The sequence below is a fragment of the Scyliorhinus torazame genome, chromosome 14 (assembly GCF_047496885.1).
Source record: "Scyliorhinus torazame isolate Kashiwa2021f chromosome 14, sScyTor2.1, whole genome shotgun sequence".
Lineage (NCBI taxonomy): Eukaryota > Metazoa > Chordata > Chondrichthyes > Carcharhiniformes > Scyliorhinidae > Scyliorhinus > Scyliorhinus torazame.
In genome coordinates this window covers 69,663,997-69,685,188 of record NC_092720.1, presented here as the reverse complement: position 1 = coordinate 69,685,188, position 21,192 = coordinate 69,663,997, and positions in this window count along the sequence as shown.

Here is a 21,192-nt window from a genome sequence, read left to right as displayed (position 1 = left end):
AAAATTTTTACAAAGCTTGATGCCTCGAAGGGCTTTTTGGCAGATTCAACTGGATCAGTCTAGCAGGAAGCTGTGCATCTTCAACACTCCCTTTGGCAGGTACTGATACAATAGAATGCGGTTTGGCATCATCTCGGCATCCGAGGTGTTTCATAGAATCATGGAACAGATGATGGAGGGCATCGAAGGGGTGCGCGTCTATGTTGACGACGTCATCATCTGGTCCACCACACCACAGGAGCACATCAGTCGTCTCCAGCGCGTCTTTGCTCGGATACGAGAACACGGCCTGCGCCTCAACCGAGCCAAGTGTTCTTTTGGCCAAACTGAGCTAAAGTTTCTGGGGCCCACATATCCCGGTCAGGAGTGCGTCCAGATGCAGACAAAGTGACAGCTATTACAGCCATGCCGCAGCTGGCAGACAAGAAGGCAGTGCTACGCTTTCTCGGGATGGTCAAGTTCCTGCGGAAGTTCATTCCCAACCTTGCCTCCCACACAACGGCTGTTCGCCACCTAGTGAAGAAGACTACGGAGTTCCAGTGGCTGCCCGCACACCAGAAGGAATGGGAGGAGCTCAAGATTAAGCTCACCAGAGCCCCGGTCTTGGAGTTCTTTGACACTTCTCGTGATACGAAAATCTCGACTGATGCCAGCCAGTCCGGCATTGGGGCGGTACTCCTGGAATGGGACGAGACTGCATCGTGGGCCCCGGTCGCCTATGCCTTGCGGGCCATGACCCCCACAGAACAGCGTGATGCGCAGATTGAGAAGGAGTGCTTGGGTTTGTTAACCGGCATAGATAAGTTCCACGACTACGTGTATGGTCTCCCTCAGTTCACCGTGGAAACCGACCATCGCCCCCTGGTCGGCATCATACAGCAGGGGCAGCAGGGTAGCATTGTGGTTAGCACAATTGCTTCACAGCTCCAGGGTCCCAGGTTCGATTCCGGGCTTGGGTCACTGTCTTGAGGAGTCTGCACATCCACCGGCTTGAGGAGTCTGCACATCCTCCCTGTGTGTGCGTGGGTTTCCTCCGGGTTCTCTGGTTTCCTCCCACAGTCCAAAGATGTGCAGGTTAGGTGGATTGGCCGTGCTAAAATTGCCCTTAGTGTCCAAAATTGCCCTTAGTGTTGGGTGGGGTTACTGGGTTATGGGAATAGGGTGGAGGTGTGGGCTTGGGTAGGGTGCTCTTTCCAAGAGCCGGTGCAGACTCGATGGGCCAAATGGCCTCCTTCTGCACTGTAAATTCTATGAAAAGGACCTGAATGAGATGACCCCTCGCCTCCAGCGCATTCTGCTCAAGCTCCGAAGGTACGACTTCCAACTGGTCTACACCCCGGGAAAGGACCACATCATCACGGATGCCCTGTCCAGAGCAGTGAGCACACCGCCCGAATCGGGGGGGTTTGTATGTCAGGTCGAAGCGAATGTGGCCTTCACATCGGCCAATCTGCCAGCTAATGGTGCAAGTCTGGCCCGTATTCGCCGGGAGACTGCGGCTGACCCCCTTCTACAACGTGTGATGCGCCACATGACGGAAGTGTGGCTCAAAGGACAGTGCCCACAATTCTACAATGTCCGGGACGACTTGGCCGTCATTGACGGTGTCCTCCTAAAGCTGGACCGGATTGTGATTCCACACAGCATGCACAGGTTGGTCCTCGAACAATTACACAAAGGCCATCTCGGGGTTGAGAAGTGCAGGTGGAGGGCCCGAGAAGCTGTGTACTGGCCGGGCATCAGCGACGACATCGCCAACATGGTGCTCAACTGCCCCACCTGCCAAAGATTTCAGCCGGCGCAACCCCCTGAGACGCTTCAGCCCCTGAGTTGGTAACGTCCCCCTGGGCGAAGGTGGGTGTGGACCTTTTTCATGCGCTCGGCAGGGACTAAGTCACCATAATTGATTATTTTTCAAATTATCCAGAGGTCATACGCCTACACGATTTGACATCGTCAGCTGTCATCAGGGCATGCAAGGAAACCTTCGCTCGCCATGGCATTCCGCTTACCGTCATGTCGGACAATGGGCCCTGTTTTGCGAGCCAAGGATGGTCTTCTTTTGCCGCTTCGTATGGCTTCACACATGTGATGTCCAGCCCTCTGCATCCCCAGTCAAATGGCAAGGCGGAAAAGGGCGTCCATATCGTCAAGCGGCTCCTCTGCAAGGCTGCTGATGCCGGATCGGATTTCTGTTTAGCCCTGTTGGCCTATCACTCGGCCCCACTGTCCACTGACCTCTCACCAGCCCAGCTGTTGATGGGTTGCGCCCGCAGGACCACTGTACCATCCATTCATGTTCCTAAACCCGGCCATGCTCCAGTACTGCAAAGGATGCGACAGCAACGTGCTCAGCAGAAGATGGCACATGACACTCGGGCAACTGATCTTCCTGCCTTGGCGCCTGGAGACAACGTCCGCATCCACCTACCAGAGGGCGGCTGGTCGGCAACTGCCGAAGTTCTCCGCCGCATGGCTCCCCGCTCGTTCCTGGTTCGCATGCCTGATGGCTCCATTCACCGGCGTAATCGCCGGGCTCTTTGGCTGCTTCCGCGCTCGCTACGTGATCATGCACCGGTGCCACGCCCTCCTGTTGTCCCTGATGTCGACTTCGTGGAGCTTCCTGCCACTGCACCCATTCCTCTATCGCCTGTGGCCAGGCCCATTCCTCAGCCGGTGGATCCTGACCCACCCTTGAGGCGGTCAACCTGAATTCGTCGCCCACCTACTAGGCTGGACTTATGAGCCTGTTTGCACATTGGACTCACTAAAGTGTTATGCCACAATATTAATGTGTTTCTCTTTTTGTCGTTACAGGAGTTCGCTTTCGATGTTTGATGATTGCACTTGTTTTGTTTATGGTACAACCTCGTTGCTATGTTGCACCTGACACCTTCCCATGTATATAGTTTAGCCTCATGTACATGTTGTAGATAGTGCACACACATATTCAGCTGCACTCAGTACACACCAATATTTATTAGCACATAGGCACATATTCTTGTAAAAAGGGGGGATGTCATGATATTCGATAAACATATCATGGTGCAAACACACATACACACTGATGGACAGATCAACGGACCAATCAACACACGCAACATCACAGCCAATCACCAGTGAGAGCACAAACACTATAAAAAACGGGGAACACCACAGTTCCCCCTCTTTCCAGCAGGAGACAGCTCAGGGCACAGAGCTCACAGCGTGTCACTCAGACATACACCATGTGCTGAGTGCCTCTCTAAGATAGTGTTAGGGCTGGGTCCATAGGTTAATGGGTAAAGTACGAACCACAGTCATAAGTTTACAAATGTTGTTATCAAGAGTAATAAAACAGAGTTGTACCATCTACAACCGTATTGGTTTGTTTGTATAGCGGAACACCCAACACGACATAATTGACTTACGTCGAGAGTGAACCCCAGATCTTACAACATTAACCGAATGTAAGAAATTTCATTTGAAAGAAAACCCACCATGCTGACTGAAAATTAAACACTTAAATGTACCAGCTCCTTGAGATCTTATACTGTTCCTTCCAATCTTTGGTGTTCCCTACATCTCTTTATAATTGTTCCCTTGGCAGATTTCTGATTTCAACAGACCGTAACTTTGGGCTGGATTCTCTGTCCCACGATGCCCAAAGTGCCTTTCCCGATGGGACGGAGAATCGAGCATCGGGGGGGGGAAAATCAGTATGGGCGCCAGGCGTCGATCCGAATGCAATGCTCCAACTCCTCACTGCCATCAGCATTGAGGGTCATGAGCACGCCTTAATGACCAATTTGCATCCATTTGTCGGGCCAGCACCCTATACTCGGACCATCCATGATTCTCTGTAACCCTGGGCCGGGAATCACGTGGGCGCGGATCACTTCTGGTATTTACCAGTGTGGCCCTTGTCATAATATGCACCCATGCACATCATGAGGTAAAAGCAGGCAGTGACAGACACCCAGGTGAGCCAATCAACAGACAGAACAGAACACGACCAATCACCAGGCAGAACACCAGAGGGGGGCTTCCAACTATAAAACACATGAGGCATCAGCACTCTGCCTTTTTCCACTGGTGACAACTGCAGTGACAGTCAGGGTGTACAAATCATTCAACACCTTCTACACGTGGATCAGAGCTAGCCTGGTCTATATAGTTAATGTTAGTTTACTAAGAGTAGCAGAGAGTCAACCCACAGGCAGTTGTGTGCTTTGTTACTGAAGTTCAATAAATCTTATCGAACCAACGCCTACGTTTGGTGTATGCTTGATCATTTCACTGCCTTGTGTTGCAGTCCGTGTTACCCCAGGGTGAATAACACGACAGCCCTAACATGGTGGACCTCAAGGTGGGTGAATGGGGTAACTCCTTCGGGGAGTTGCCCCCAAAGTCCATCCTTCCCCCCCCCCCCAAACAATGCACGACCTTCTCACCCCTCCTCCAGGCCCACCCCCACCACCCCACCCCCAGGGATCCTCTTAATAGGGAGACATCCCCAGGGCCCCATTAATAGGGAGACCCCCGCAGGGATCCCTGTAATAGGGAGACCCCTCAGGAATACCTATAATAGGGGGACATCACCCCAGATACCCCTGTAATAGGGAACCCCCCCCCAGGACATCTGCAATAGGGAGACCCCCCAGAGACCCCTGTAATAAGGAGATCCGCCCAGGACACCTAAAATAGGGTGACCCCCCAGGGACACCTGCAATAGGGAGACCACCCCCAGGGACACCCAAGCTAAAAGGACTTCCCCCACAGGGATCTCCTGACGAAAGGGACACCTCCACAGCTGCACCCCCCCCCCCCCCCCACAGACTCCCCGACCCCGAAAAGAGACCCTTATCTGGAAGCTATAGGGCATCCAGACAGGGGCAGTGAAAAAACTACAGCTGTAACAGACCTGGAAACTTCACGTGTCCATTCCTTGAAGAAGAACAGCTGTGACCTGTGTTTAAACCCCCTCAGATACATTGGCTACAAGCCATTCATAACTTTCTGGCAGTGGGCTGTGATTGACAGCTTACACAAACCACCTACAGCCTTGATTCATTCATCTCTAGATAAGTGACTCGAAGTGATGAAACCCCAATGTTTGCAAACAGTGACCACATTAAAGAGATCCCAAAAGGAATTACTTCCTTCATCCATCGGTAGGTCCACCATGTTAGGGCCACACTGGTGAATACCAGAAGAGATCTACGGTTGAGCTGAGTTGCGGTGCGGGAGCGGGGGGGTTGTGCCATGGGCAGCCCAATACCAGGATTCCTTGAGGAATCCCTCATATTCCTCACCACGTTTAAATTTTGAAATAGCATCTCGATCTCTGGAGTCCCCAAAGCGATCAATCACCCTTCAAGCCCCAATGTACTATGGGAGGGTCCCAGCCCTCTCCTCCCACCTCCCCCCCCCCCCACATCCCCACCAACACCCGCGCAAGGCACCCCCAGCCAGATAGCTCTGTGTAAAACAATGCCAGCTTGGCACCTTGGCAGTGCCCAGGTCAGTTGTCAGTGCCACCAGTGCTAGACAGCACAGGGCTTCCCCTCCTCAATCAGATCACTGCCATCAAGATCATGAGCAGCACTGTGGTTAGCACTATTGCTTCACAGTGCCAGGGTCCCAGGTTTGATTCCTGGCTTGGGGCACTGTCTGTGCAGAGTCTGCACGTTCTCCCTGTGTCTGCATGTGTTCTCTCCGGGTGCTCCGGGGGTTTCCCCCCACAAGTCCCGAAAGACGTGCTGTTCGGGGAATTGGACAATCTAAATTCTCCCTCACTGTACCCGAACAGGCGCCGGAGTGTGGGGGATTTTCACAGCAACTCCATTACAGTGTTAATGTAAGCCTACTTGTGACAATAATAAAGATGATTATTATTAATAATAAAGATTATTATTATTAGAAGGCAGCATTGAGCACAGGCTCCATTATTCAATCCTCCTTCTCACTCTGGGCTAATAGATGCACCAGGTTCATTAATATTGAGCAAATGTAATAGATTTCCCCTTGCAAACAGAATGCCAATGTCTGCTCTAAAACTGTGTTTGCGTCTGTCTGCAATACTAGATTTTTGCTGATACAGCCTTGCAGCTGAGGTACAAGCTCATAGATCTTGGTGACCAAGCTGCCAACTCTGATCCTTGGCATCTCTAACCACACAGGTTGGAAGAGGTTTCGACGATTCATGAAATGTGCCACTTTTCCAGACACTTCTGATACGGTTTGCTGATTAACTCAACTTGCACATCAGCAATGACTGGATGCCCTTTGGCCTGTTATCCATAGCAATTAGAGATTTTAATTGATTTTCTGACAGATACGCAGCAGCTGTGCTTCCTTAATAGTTGCCTGTATTTTCCATTCCACATACCTCTCTGTTAATGCTCAAATGGAGCAACTTTGTTGTGAAGCCAATGACTCCTGCAGACTCTTGTTAAAACTTATCAAAATACAGTGGCTGCAATTTCACATTCTCAAGGAAGTCATCCTCTTTTCTCTCAGCTCTGACTCCATTTCAATGTTGTGACTCTAAGCAGTTTGAGGGTGCCCCTTTGTCCAGCCATGAGCTCCTCCCACATGGCCTCCTTGTGCAATAACCTCAGGGTTTCAGCAGGGTGGTGCTGCTGCATTTTTAGTTTGAGACAAGATTCAACTCTCCCCCATCAGTGTTTGGGTTCCTCCAATTTTCCTGGAACCAGGTGATGTGCAGGTGGACCTCCATTTACAGGTGGCAGATGCCTGCCCTAACCATGACCATCCCATCTGCAGCCCAGTACTGAGCCAGACAACCCCATCATCACCAACTGTAAGACTATGAACAGATCCTACACACCAATTGAGCAATCCTAATTGTCACGATTATTCCAATTAAGCACAAAGGCTTTGCCCCACCCTGGAGCAGGACTGTGAAGTTCATGCCAAGCATAGCCCTGTAGCCTAGAAAGCCCCTTTAATCTCTCATCCTGACTATAAGGTGCACAAACACCAAGAGTACTTTTAACCTCACTCTGACCTCTTGGCCACAGATCAATGACTATGATTGTCTTTCAATGAGCTCTTCCTGCACAACTGATCTCAATTCAGTCCTCCTTTAACCCTTGATTCTCTGTGCAACCATCCCTCAGAGACACGCCTTTCCCTTCCCCCACCTCCATGAGCCCTTTTGCAACCCATCACACTTCTGCCACACTAACACAATCCCCCCTCTGTTCCATTCCCTCCCATTCATTCAATTTGATTCACCATTCTGTGTCTGCATTCTTGTCATCCATGACAAGCTCCAATTTCCCTACCCTCAGTCTCCCCACAGACTGCAATTGACCCCCCCACCCCAGCCCTCCAACCCCACCATCCCCCCCGGCTACTGTTCCCAAAGTCACTGCCTACAATGAAGAGTTGCTAACCTCTGATTAGTCAGCAGCTCTCTGGGGTGTGGTGGAGGGGGACAGTTGATACGGTTGGGGGGGCCTTAGCAAAAGCCCAAGGTGGCCACTGAAGTGTTTAATAGACTGAATTAGGTTCCACCCCTTCAACTTCCTCTCCAATGCACTGTTCTTAACGTATGACGGTGCAGACAGTATATGCCTGCAGTGTATGCCTCTGCAGTTGAGTTTGCTTGCGATTCCTTCAACACATACATGTACATTTTTCAGCATGAATCACTGGAGGATGATCAGGAGTGGAAACCATAACTAACGCTTTGCTTTGCCAGTCCAGGAATGTTGAGGCCAATTACAGAGTTCCACTACTTTCCAGCTAAGATCAGCACTCAGCAGGGATTTAGCCTGGGACCAATCTGATTTAACACCACATTGAGCAATCACTTACCAAATAAGCCTTTTGGGTACTGTGTATAATGAGGTTGTAATGTATGTTAACTAATACAGCACTCAATCATAAACCAGACAAAGGATTTTACTTTGTCTGGTACATGAACATTGAGTCAATAACCCAATGGTAGGGAATGATTGGTCAGAATATGACAGCATATCAGAAAGGTCTATTGTGAGAGCAGGGTTTGAGCACTTTATTGACAGTATCATGATGTTGGTCTTAGCGTAATATTTCAACACCTACATGTTAGTATAATTTAAAAGTGAGTTGAACCATTTCCATTTTATCACTGTTATTTACATTAATAAGTTTGCTGGAACAAGGTTTGGCAGGTTACTCAACTGTGGGAGCGTTACAGCCAAACATAATCCTGTCAGCCAATGTCAACACTTTGGGCCCAGTGGAAAGCAATCGCTTTCAGGAACTAGACTTGATTTTCACCTAGTTGGGAAAATTTGCAATGTCTCCCAGTTCTATTGGCTGAAATCAATTAGTGCAAGACGGGGATCAAGCCTTGTACCTCCACGATCTGTGTGATTCAATAATACATGAGGCTGTGCGAGTATCCACTCAACAACTGAAGAAGCGCCAGCAATTACTAATTACTTCACAGGTCTGCAGCTAAGCTCAAGCAGTTTTCTTTCTGTTGAAAAAATAAATCTGGCCACTTGATATTTTTAAAAAACCTCTATTATGATATATTGCTATTGGCCCTGCTAATCTTATTCTGGATACTTTCTTTAACAAAGGCACTGAAGTTGTCATACTTTCTGATCTCCATCTTCAGGCAGGCTGATGCCTGCAGTATCAACCAATCAGGATAGATTCTAGAACTGAATATTAAAGGAAGTAAAATAAATCTCAGATTTGTACATGAAAGTCATAGCACGAGGAGTTTTAAACACAGAGCAGAGCATTCTGGCTTTTTTTGTTTGTCTGACTTCTGCTCCCTCTGTTTCAGTAGTGGGATCAAAGTCCAAGGCAATGCTATTATTTTCAGCTCGTTGGAAAGTACAGCAGATGTGGGCAGTATTGGAAATGCACACAGCCTATTGTGTAACATCGGGAATGTTTTTATTTGCTTAGTTCCTGTAAAAATGAGGTTTTAAAGAGTAGCGATGCATTATACTATCCCAGCACATTAACAGGTGAAAGGATCACACTAGGTCTACCACTGAGAAGTAGATAAAAAGGAACTACATGATTGAGAAACCAAGAGTGAAACAAAAAGTTATGGAAAAGAATCAAATGCGAAGATCATAAGAAACATAAGAATGGCTGTATTTAGTAGGAAAAAGTAGGGACAAGCAGAAAAAGTGGAAAGGATGATGGGGGTTTAAAAATAGAGTAGATGGCATGAAACAGGAAGAAGCAACGGGAGAACTGGAATAGGGAGATTAGAAAAACTGAGGGAATAAACAGGATTAAAATGTGACTTTGCTGGAACAATGAAATCCTTCCAAGTGGAAAAATAAACACCAGACCACATGTTCAGTGCAACATGTAAAAAAAAACTTGCAACCAAAATATAATCCCTGGGAAATAAATCATTATTTATTTCAGAATGTAAAGCAATAAAAATTCTAATGAGTAAAAGCTGGGTTGAGCTGTGGAAAGAATGTCATCATTTTATGGGTTAAAGAATGCAGAAAATCTGCTGTTGAGTTCCCAGGCTGATTTATGACCTGAAACCTGAATCTAGGCATTACTTGCAGTATTGTGGAGGCCAGTGTGACTGCTGAACCCTTCAGGAACTGCACAAAGCCGCTCTCATCCACTGTTTTCTTAAGTGTTGCTGCCAACTTCCCGATTTGATAGGAAAAAGGAGGATGAAAGTGACAGAATGTTTTGCTAAGAAAAATAGAGGGAAAAAGCCGTTTTATCCAAACAAAATATTCCACTTTCAGTTTATATACTGCAATGGTGATTATGTTTATTTCTGTGTCATGTTAGGTTTTATAGTACAATTAACCCTAAAGTCACTGGAATTCCGAAAGGCTGTGATGTTAACCACTTGGCTACTGGCATTTATTTTCCAATTTTTAGCTCAACCTTTTAAATAGACTTAGAGAACAGGGACGTGGAAATGCAATCGCAACTAAAAGTAGGTGTGCCAGGGAGCAGGGTGCCTGTTCCTGCGACTGTAAGGGACCACCGAAAATTGATGTTGTAATCTCATTGCATAGAGACAATCATGCATGCAGTGCTACCTGGGGTGGGTGCGGGGCTGGAAATTGGGCATCACTGACAGCACTGATTGGTGGCTGACACCTTTCAAAACAAATGGAATGGTGGCAGAAAATTGTGGGGATTAATTCCGAAAGTTCCAAAATAATTTCAGTGGTGCAGCCAAGGTGTTGGAAGTCCTGATCCAGGCCAGAAAGAGAAGAAAGATCCTGCTCCCCCCAGCCAATGCATCTCAAGGCGATGAGTATAGATGCCTGAAAAGGTGAATTTAGGAGCTCAGCTTCAAGGAAAGGGTTGCAATTTCCATAAGAAGTTCAAAGACTTCAGTAGAGTTGTTAATCCTTCCTCAATTGCTCTCACTAAAGTGATAAAATATTATATTTTTCAATATCACCGCGGTACACTGTGAAACATGCTTGTGTGTGTGAGTGTCGGCGTGAATAAATTAATTGAACTGAAGACAAGTAGGGTTCAGAGCATCAAAAAGGAGTTAGATATGGAAGCAAATACTTTGAAGTTCAGATGAACAGAGCTAGAATGGAATACCATGAACAGCATGACTTGAAATTTACATTAAGAGGATACGAGAAGTAACCTTTTTAGTAACTTGAGTGAAGGTATTACAATCCCAGACAAGACCCCAACAGTGGCTAGAATACTGGACCAAAACCCGAATATTTTAGTTTATTTTGTAAAACTGTGTGGAAAGAATGATTACCTGCAGGAGCGATGGCATGAAAAAATAGGGCTTTGATATTTATAAAACAAAATTTTATTATGAATGTAGTATTAAACTTTTAACTTCACAACCAAAACGAACAGCTTACAATTAACCTTTAACATGCTTCCACTTTAATTTCCCATTTCATTAAACAACAAGAAAAAAAACATATAACTCTTAATCCAGCTTAAAATTAGCAGGGCATAGAATAATACTTGCTTTATAAAACAGATTTCGCTCCAGTTGAAACCCCTTCAGACTCTGGCTGAATATATATCAAACAGATGCTTTAACTCGGTTGTTTCAGTCTCTTCCTTATCTTCAGAAAATAATGCTCTGCTTTAAACTATTATTGCTCTTTTATTTAACTATCCTACATGGAAAGAAATGTGGACTCAGAGTCAGGCAGATCAGAACTCAGCTCCTCTCCCTCTCAAAGATTCTGCAAACTGAGTGCCTCTCTGCTTTTCTGAGCCCCACCCAGCAATGACTTAATCTCCCCAAACTAGAAACAAAATTGGGCAGCAGATGTAAATACTCAGGTTAGTGTCGTGAAATGCGGACTCTTGTTTCTTCAGGTGGTCCAAGTGCTTTTGCAGAGCTCCCCCGAACCTGGACTTTGTATAAGACCAGACCCATGCTCTCCAGCACGACGCCTGAGTGCCAAAGTGCCCCATGACTACAATTGTGGGCCTTGACTGCATTCCCTGAGTGAAATTGCCACCCGAGCTTCCACAATTCGTGGTGCCCCTTCTGCGTCTCCTGCTGCATCTGCTATTCAACCAGGTTCTCAGTCATCAGCCCATCAACAGTGCCGCAGGGGTGATTCCCGTCGTTTCATGTGGCGTTGTACGGTAATTAAAAAGGAATTGCACCAGCCGTATGTCCATGGAACCCGTGGATTGCTTTTTGTCTGGGCTGCCCTTGCCACCAGATCATTGGAGGAAAGTGGTTTGAATGTGCCGAATGTTGTTTTGCAAGCGAATGGAGTCTCATTATCTGCTATCAGGACCTCAGGGATCCCATGGGTGCAAACGAGCCCCGGAGCTTTTCTATCATGGCTCTAAATGTTGTCGATGCCACTTTGAGAGAGCATCCACTTTGACGAGGAACATGGACCCCATGAACGGTCCTGCGCAATCCACATGTAGACGCACCCATGGGAGTCTGTTCCATTCCCAGGCAGGAAGGGTGGTCTCCGATGGGAGCTTTTGTAGCTCCTGGCACACCTGGAAGCTGCACACGACCCTCTTGATGTCCCCATCGATAGCGTGCCACAAGACATAACTACTGGCCAACATCTTCATCTTAGAGGCAGCTGGATGCCCACTGCGGATGTCCTGCAGCTATAACTCCTAATCCTGCGGTGGGAGGACCACATGACCTCCTCACAATATGAGGGCACCGCCCACACTGAGTTTCGCAAATTTCTGGATAAAAGGCCGGAAGGGCCCCCTTTTTCCTGCCGCTCAACAGCATGAGGTGAAGTTTTGCCAGTCCTGGATCACGCTGGCATCCATGCACACACCTGAGTAGCTGTCACTGGCATGGTATCTATAAAGTTGAGAGTTACAACCATTTCATCCATCCTGCCACTGGTCAAATTGTGCACACACAGGCAACAGCAGATAGCTGCAGGTGTCGGCATGAGCAATCTGCGTATCCGGGCGGTGACGAAACAAATATTCATACTCGGCAAGCAGAAGCGTCCAACGCTGAATTCTAGCCAATGCGACGGGTGGGATTATTCCCTTATCCTCCCTAAAAAGGTCGGTGTGGTCTGTCTCATTGGAGAAATGCCACCCAAAAATATACTGGCGGAACTTCTTAACTCCAAATATTATTACTCTTTTTGGGGGGCTAAACTAGCTAAACCAGCTCAGTGGGCTAGACAACTGGTTTGTGATGCAGAACAAGGCCAGCAGCGTGGGTTCAATTCCCGTACCGGCTGAGAATTCTGAATTCTCCCTCTGTGTACCCGAACAGGTGCCGGAAAGTGGCGACCAGGGGAGCCTGAATGTGGTGACTAGGGGCTTTTCACAGTAACGTCATTGCAGTGTTAATGTAAGCCTACTTGTGATGATAAAGATCATTTGTCATTTTATTTATATCACCTCCAAGCCCTTCTTCTCAATTTGAGCTTAAATTCATTCTTTGTCTGCGACGGTCCTTAAAGTGGAAGCAATGTTCCATACTTTTGTCCCATCTGTGGGCCAGCATCGCCCCAATGCTGTAGGGGGAGGCATCGCATGTCATGATCAGTGGCCGGGCCGGATCATAGTGCATGAGGAGCTGTGTGGACGATTGATGCTTTTTTACTCCGGCAAATGCTTTGTCCTGTGAAGCACCCTGAACTAGCCCTGATCCTTCCTCAATGATACATGGAGCGAAGCTAATAAAGTAACCAGGTGTGGTGTGCAATGAACATCCCATAGTAGTGAACCAGGCCAAGGAACGTCCAGAGCTCAGTGGCAAACCTTGGTGCTGGAATCCCTGTTGTAGCCCAAAGCTTGGGCTCGATTCTCCAGTGGTGGGATCCTCTGTTTCGTTGGCAGCGCACTCACGCCCGTGGATTTCCAGATGGCATGGGGGTGTCCACAATGGGAAACCCCACTGGCTGGCTGCCAGGACGAAGGATCCCGCTGCCGGTGGGGTTGTGCAGTACCGGAAAACGGGTGCGGCGGGGTGGAGACTCCCACCCCCCCACCGTCCACAGGATGTAGACTATCCCTTTCCACCTTGTAAGCTAAATAGGTCACCGATCCAGCGCAGAACACACACTTGCTCCTCTTTAGCCGGGCGTCCACGTGGGAAAACTGCCGGAGCACCTCCTGCCGGTTTTCCATATACTAGCTGAAAACTAGCAGAAAACTAGCAGAAAATATAATCATTGATACCAAGAGCTTCTATAAGTATATGAAGAGTAAGAGAACAGCAAAAATAAATAGATAATAAATAATATAGAAAATGAATCGTCCCTTCAGAGGATGATACTGGTGAGGTAATAATGGGGAACACAGAGATGGTGGAGGCACTGAACCAATATTTTGCCTCTGTCTTCACAGTAAAGGATAATAAAAATGTTCCAAGAAGCCCAGTTAATGCAGAGTAACTTAGTGCAATAACCATCACAGGGAGAAAGTATTGAATAAACTAATGGAACAATAGGCAGATAAGTCTCCGGGCCATGGAGGCCCGCACCATAGGCTATTAAAGGAGGTGGCAGCAGAGGCAGTGGATGCACAGGTTATGATCTTTCAACATTTCCTGGATTCTGGAAAGATTCCAGTGGATTGGAAACACGCTAATGTAACTCCCCTGTTCAAAAAGGGAAAGAGGCAAAAAGTAGGAAACTATAGATCAGTTAGCTTGACCTCTGTGGTGGGGAAGTTGCTGGAATCAATCATTAAGGAGGAAATGACTGAACATTTGGAAAGGCAAAGCACAATCCACCATTGCCAGCATGGTTTTATGAAGGATAAGTCATTCTTGACAAACTTGCTTGAGTTCTTTGAGGGCGTAACCACCAAGGTGGATAATGGGGAACCTGTGGATGTGGGATATTTAGACTTCCAGAAGGTGTTTAACAAGGTGCCACATAAAAGATCCAGAAGGGGATTGGGGGTAGAATACTAGATTGGATTGAGGATTAACTGACTAACAGAAAGCAGAGGGTCGTGTTAAATGGGTCCTTCTCTGGCTGGCGAACTGTAACTAATGGGGTGCAGCAGGGTTCAGTCCTCGGACCTCAACTGTTTACAATCTATATAAATGATTTGCAAGCAGGGACATAGCAAAATTTGCGGATGGTACTAAAATAGGTGGGAAAGCAGGCAGTGAAGAGGGGATAAAGATGGATATAGATAGGCAAGGAGATTGGGCCAAAATTTGGCGGATGGAGTTTAATGTGATAAGTGTGAGGTTATCCAATGTGGCCAAAAAAAAGTCAAACAAATTATTATCTAAATGGAAAGCAGATTCAAAATGCGTCTGGGCGGAGGGGTCACTACTATACAGCAATAAAGCACATTGCACCTTAGACATGTGAAGCCCCTGACACGTTATTCCGCAATGCGGACTGACCTCCAACCCCAGGCAGCCTGGTCCTGGATCTGTGGCCCCCACCCAAGGCATACCACATGCAGGTGATGGGTGTGAACGTGCACTTAGCAGACGGACAGAAGTCAGATTATGGCATGAGGAGCACTGGTGCTCATCTCACCATGGGTTATCATCACCCTCTTGCCCTTGCCGTGGACCCGCTCATTGATAGTGCCGACACAGGTCTATCACCCTAGAATGATATGAAACGGAGGCCGATTCGGGGGGGGGGGGGGTTTGGGAGGGGGGAGGTGAGGCTGGCTATGTGGTGGATGGGGGCACGGGTGTGACGGGACAGTGGTGAGAATGGGGGGGCAGGGGTGGGGGTGGGATGACGGACGAGGCCACATCCTATGTGAAGCTGGCGAGGATGAGGTCCTCCCAGGCCAGACCCTTGACGCTGCTGCCTGGCTACCATCCTCCGGCTGGTCCTGCGGGTTCTCCCCGGCTTGATATCTAGCCCATTTTGGTCCCAGGCCTCTTCACCTTTCTCCTAGGAGGTGGCCATCTGTTCCTCCCCCTCTACCTTCAGCACATCACCCCGCTGCTGAGCCAGGTTGTGGAGGGCGCCGCAAACCACCACAACGCGGGTGACCCTCTGGGGAGTGTACTGCAGTGCACCACCAGAGAGGTAGAGGCATCGGAACCGCATCTTGCGCAGTCCGATGCACCGCTCAATGACAGCCCGGGTGGCCACATTGGTCTTGTTATGACAGGCCTCCGCATCGGATAGTGGCCTCCTGTACTGTTATCATTAGCCAGATCCTAAGTGGGTAAGCATTATCCCCAAGAGCAACAAGGTCACCCAGGGGTATTCTTGGAAGATGCCAGGGATCTCCGACTGCCCCAGGATATGGCTGTCATACACACTCCCTGGGATGTGTGCACACATGTGCTTGAGCTTCATGGTCACACACAGGTTGGACGTTCAGGAAATGGAACACCTTCCTGTTGATGTAGGGCACTCCCTGATGCCCCGGTGCACGCAAGCCGATGTAGACATAGACATAGAATTTACAGTGCAGAAGGAGGTCATTTGGCCCATCGAGTCTGCACTGGCCCTTGGAAAGAGCATCCTACTTAAGCCCACGCCGCCACCCTATCCCCACAACTAAGCAGCACCATCACACTGCGACTGTGCCACCACCTTCTGGGTCTGTGTCACATCAGCCAGTGACTACACCATATCCCTCTGGGACTGAGCCACCTACTTCTATGTCTGCGCCATGTCGGCCAGTGCCTGGGCAATGCCACCAACATTGTCAGCAATGGCCTGCTGTGATTGGGCCACGCTCAGAAGCCCCGCTATGATTTCCAGGTGGCTCTGGCACAAGGGTGCCTGTGAGGTGGCAACCTGGTCCTGGATCTTGACAAACATCTGCACAGAATGCCGCAGGCCTTGGAGATGCTGATCCCACAGTCTAAACTGTCACCCCCAATGCCTGCACCGTGATTGCCACACATGCGTTTGTGGTGAATGTATTCACCATAATGCATGCATGATACCATAACCTGTGACCTCTGACCTGGAAGTGGTGATATGAACTGTTTCCAGGTACTGTACTGTAACCCCGCTAGGGCTCCACCTATGGCTTCACCCACACTGGGGCATATATAGGCCGGCTTCTTGTGGGCAGCATTCATCTGTACTACTGACTCTGGCAAGGCAAGTTCATGACTAATAAAGCCTTATGTTCACTTGCTCTCGCTGCCTCCCTGTGGATTGAAGGTACATCAATTTATTAGTCATAGACAGCACCATGGAAGCCGGTCTAAAGCCAGACAGGCTCGAACTCGACGCCCGCCATCCAAAGCCAAGGGTATATTTGAACATTGGCTTCGATGCTTCGAGGCCTACATCAACTCCTCAGCAACGGCTCCTTCGGAGACCCTCAAATTGCGACTCCTCCACGCTCGGGTGAGCCATCGAATCTCGGTAATGATTGAGAAAGCGGTCACAACCTTCAAGGCGCACTTCGTGAAGCCCGTGAACGAGGTGTTCGCTCGGCATGTCCTCACGACTTGCCGTCAACGTGCCGGAGAATCGTTAGACGAGTATCTGGAAACCCTGACCCTACTCGCAAGAAACTGTAGCTACCGAGATGTGACGGCGGAGGAGCATATGAACTCACAGATCCGGGACACTTACGTGGTGGGGGTCCGCTCGAACTATATCAGGCAGCGGCTGCTGGAAAACGGGACCTCCGACCTGCGGGACACGGTAAAGCTAGCGACCTCGCTCGAGATGGCCTACCAGAACCTCAGCGCGTTCCCTGCGGGCCCGGGCCTGGCGACCCCCTCCTGGACACTATCATCACGGCCCCCGTCGGACCCGCCTACGCTGCAGGCCTGCGCTGCGCGTCTGCCAGCCCAGCCCGGAGAACCGCAATGCTACTTCTGTGGCCAGGGCCAACACCCCCGGCAGTGCTGCCCAGCCCGCATGGCGACGTGCAGCGACTGCGGGAAAAAGGAGCACTACGCGAGAGTCTGTCTGGGCAGACATTGAAAACACACCTGCAGAATATTTGAGGTGAAGGACGCCGTCAGTGTCCCTGCTGATTTCATCTGTGGGAAGTGCACCCATCGCCAGCTCCTCAGAAACTGCGTTAGGGAATTGGAGCTGGAGCTGGATGAACTTCGGATCATTCGGGAGGCAGAGGTGGTCATAGATAGAAGCTTCAGGGATGTAGTTACTCCGAAGAATAAAGATAGATGGGTGACGGTGAGAGGTGCTGGGAGGAAGTAGTCAGTACATGGATCCCCTGTGGTTGTTCCCCTTAGTAACAAGTATACCGCTTTGGATACTGTTGGGGGGTGCGACTTACCAGGGGTAAGCCATGGGGTACAGGTCTCTGGCACAGAGTCTGTCCCTGTTGCTCAGAAGGGAAGGGGGGAGAGGAGTAGGGAATTAGTCATTGGAGACTCCATAGTTAGGGGGATAGATAGGAGATTCTGTGGGAATGAGAGAGACTCGCGGTTGGTGTGAGGCTTCCCAGGTGCCAGGGTGCGTGATATCTCGGATCGTGTTTTCGGGATCCTTAAGGGAGAGGGGGAGCAGCCCCAAGTCGTGGTACATATAGGTACCAACGCCATAGGTAGGAAAAGGGATAGGGATGTAAGGCAGGAATTCAGGGAGCTAGGGTGGAAACTTAGATCTAGGAAAAACAGAGTTATTATCTCTGGGTTGTTACCCGTGCCACGTGATAGCGAGACGAGGAATAGGGAGAGAGAGGAGTTGAACACGTGGCTACAGGGATGGTGCAGGAGGGAGGGTTTCAGATTTCTGGATAATTGGGGCTCATTCTGGGGTCGGTGGGACCTCTACAAACAGGATGGTCTACAGCTGGGCCAGGGGGGTACCAATATCCTGGGAGGGAAATTTACTAATGCTCTTCGGGAGGGTTTAAACTAGTTCAGCAGGGGCTTGGGAACCTGAATTGTAGCTCCAGTATACAGGAGGTTGTGAGTAGTGAGGTCATGAGTATGGTTTCAAAGTTGCAGGAGTGTACCGGCAGGCAGGAAGGTGGTTTAAAGTGTGTCTTCTTCAATGCCAGGAGCATCCGGAATAAGGTGGGTGAACTTGGTTGGTACCTGGGACTTCGATGTTGTGGCCATTTCAGAGACATGGATAGAGCAGGGACAAGAATGGTTGTTGCAGGTGCCTGGGTTTAGATATTTCAGTAAGCTCAGGGAAGGTGGTAAAAGAGGGGATGGGGTGGCATTGTTAGTCAAGGACAGTATTACGGTGGCAGAAAGGACGTTTGATGAGGACCCGTCTACTGAGGTAGTATGGGCTGAGGTTAGAAACAGGAAAGGAGAGGTCACCCTGTTAGGGGTTTTCTATAGGCCTCCGAAAAGTTCCAGAGATGTAGAGGAAAGGATTGCAAAGATGATTCTGGATAGGAGTGAAAGCAACAGGGTAGTTGTTATGGGGAATTTTAACTTTCCAAATATTGACTGGAAACGCTATAGTTCGAGTACTTTAGATGGGTCTGTTTTTGTCCAATGTGTGCAGGAGGGTTTCCTGACACAGTAGTAGATAGGCCAACGAGAGGTGAGGCCATATTGGATTTGGCACTGGGTAATGAACCAGGACAGGTGTTCGGGGCTGTTTAGCACAGGGCTAAATCGCTGGCTTTGAAAGCAGACCAAGGCGGGCCAGCAGCACGGTTCAATTCCCGTAACAGCCTCCCCGAACAGGCGCTGGAATGTGGCAACTAGGGGCTTTTCACAGTAACTTCATTGAAGCCTACTTGTGACAATAAGCGATTTTCATTTTGATTTTCATTTCATTTCATTCAGATTAGGAGGTAGGTGAGCACTTTGGTGATAGTGACCACAATTCGATTAAGTTTACTTTAGTGATGGAAAGGGATAGGTATATACCGCAGGGCAAGAGTTATATCTGGGGGAAAGGCAATTATGATGCGATGACGCAAGACTTAGGATGCATCGGATGGAGAGAAAAACTGCAGGGGATGGGCACAATGGAAATGTGGAGCTTGTTCAAGGGACAGCTACTGCCTGTCCTTGATAAGTATGTGCCTGTCAGGCAGGGAGGAAGTGGTCGAGCAAGGGAACCGTGGTTTACTAAAGCAGTCGAAACACTTGTCAAGAGGAAGAAGGAGGCTTATGTAAAGATGAGACATGAAGGTTCAGTTAGGGCGCTCGAGAGTTACAAGTTAGCTAGGAAGGATCTAAAGAGAGAGCTAAGAAGAGCCAGGAGGGGACATGAAAAGTCTTTGGCAGGTAGGATCAAGGATAACTCTAAAGCTTTCTAAAGATATGTCAGGAATAAAAGAACGACTAGGGTAAGAGTAGGGCCAGTCAAGGACAGTACTGGGAAGTTGTGCTTGGAGTCCAAGGAGATAGGAGAGGTGCTAAATGAATATTTTTGGTCAGTATTCACACAGGAAAAAGACAATGTTGTCGAGGAGAATACTGAGATTCAGGCTACTAGACTAGAAGGGCTTGAGGTTCATCTTTGTCTACAGGAATAGTGCCAGAAGACTGGAGGATAGCAAATGTTGTCCCCTTGTTCAAGAAGGGGAGTAGAGACAACCCCGGTAAATATAGACCAGTGAGCCTTACTTCAGTTGTGGGCAAAATCTTGGAAAGGTTTATAAGAGATAGGATGTATAATCATCTGGAAAGGAATAATTTGATTAGAGATAGTCAACACGGTTTTGTGAAGGGTAGGTCGTGCCTCACAAACCTTATTGAGTTCTTTGAGAAGATGACCAAACAGGTGGATGAGGGTAAAGCAGTTGATATGGTGTATATGGATTTCAGTAAAGCGTTTGATAAGGTTCCCTACGGTAGGCTACTGCAGAAAATACGGAGGCATGGGATTCAGGGTGATTTAGCAGTTTGGATCAGAAATTGGCTAACTGGAAGAAGACGAAGGGTGGTGGTTGATGTGAAATGTTCAGACTGGAGTCCAGTTACTAGTGGTGTACCACAAGGATCTGTTTTGGGGCCACTGCTGTTTGTCATTTTTATAAATGACCTGGAGGAGTGCGTAGAAGGATGGGTGAGTAAATTTGCAGATGACACTAAAGTCGGTGGAGTTGTGGACAGTGCGGAAGAATGTTACAAGTTACAGAGGGTCATAGATAAGCTGCAGCGCTGGGCTGAGAGGTGGCAAATGGAGTTTAATGCAGAAAAGTGTGAGGTGATTCATTTTGGAAGGAATAACAGGAAGACAGAGTACTTGGCAGTATGGATGAGCAGAGAGATCTCGGTGTCCATGTACATAGATCCCTGAAAGTTGCCACCCAGGTTGAGAGGGTTGTTAAGAAGGCGTACGGTGTGTTAGCTTTTATTGGTAGAGGGATTGAGTTTCGGAGCCATGAGGTCATGTTGCTGCTGTACAAAACTCTGGTGCGGCCGCATTTGGAATATTGCGTGCAATTCTGGTCGCCGCATTATAGGAAGGATGTGGAAGCATTGGAAAGGGTGCAGAGGAGATTTACCAGAATGTTGCCTGGTCTGGAGGGAAGATCTTACGAGGAAAGGCTGAGGGACTTGAGGCTGTTTTCATTAGAGAGATGAAGGTTAAGAGGTGACTTAATTGAGGCATACAAGATGATCAGAGGATTGGATAGGGTGGACTGTGAGAGCCTTTTTCCTCGGATGGTGATGTCTAGCACGAGGGAACATAGCTTTAAATTGAGGGGAGATAGATATAGGACAGATGTCAGAGGTAGGTTCTTTACTCCAAGTAGTAAGGGTGTGGAATGCCCTGCCTGCAACAGTAGCGAACTCGCCAACACTAAGGGCATTCAAATGGTCATTGGATAGACATATGGACGATAAGGGAATAGTGTAGATGGGCTTTAGAGTGGTTT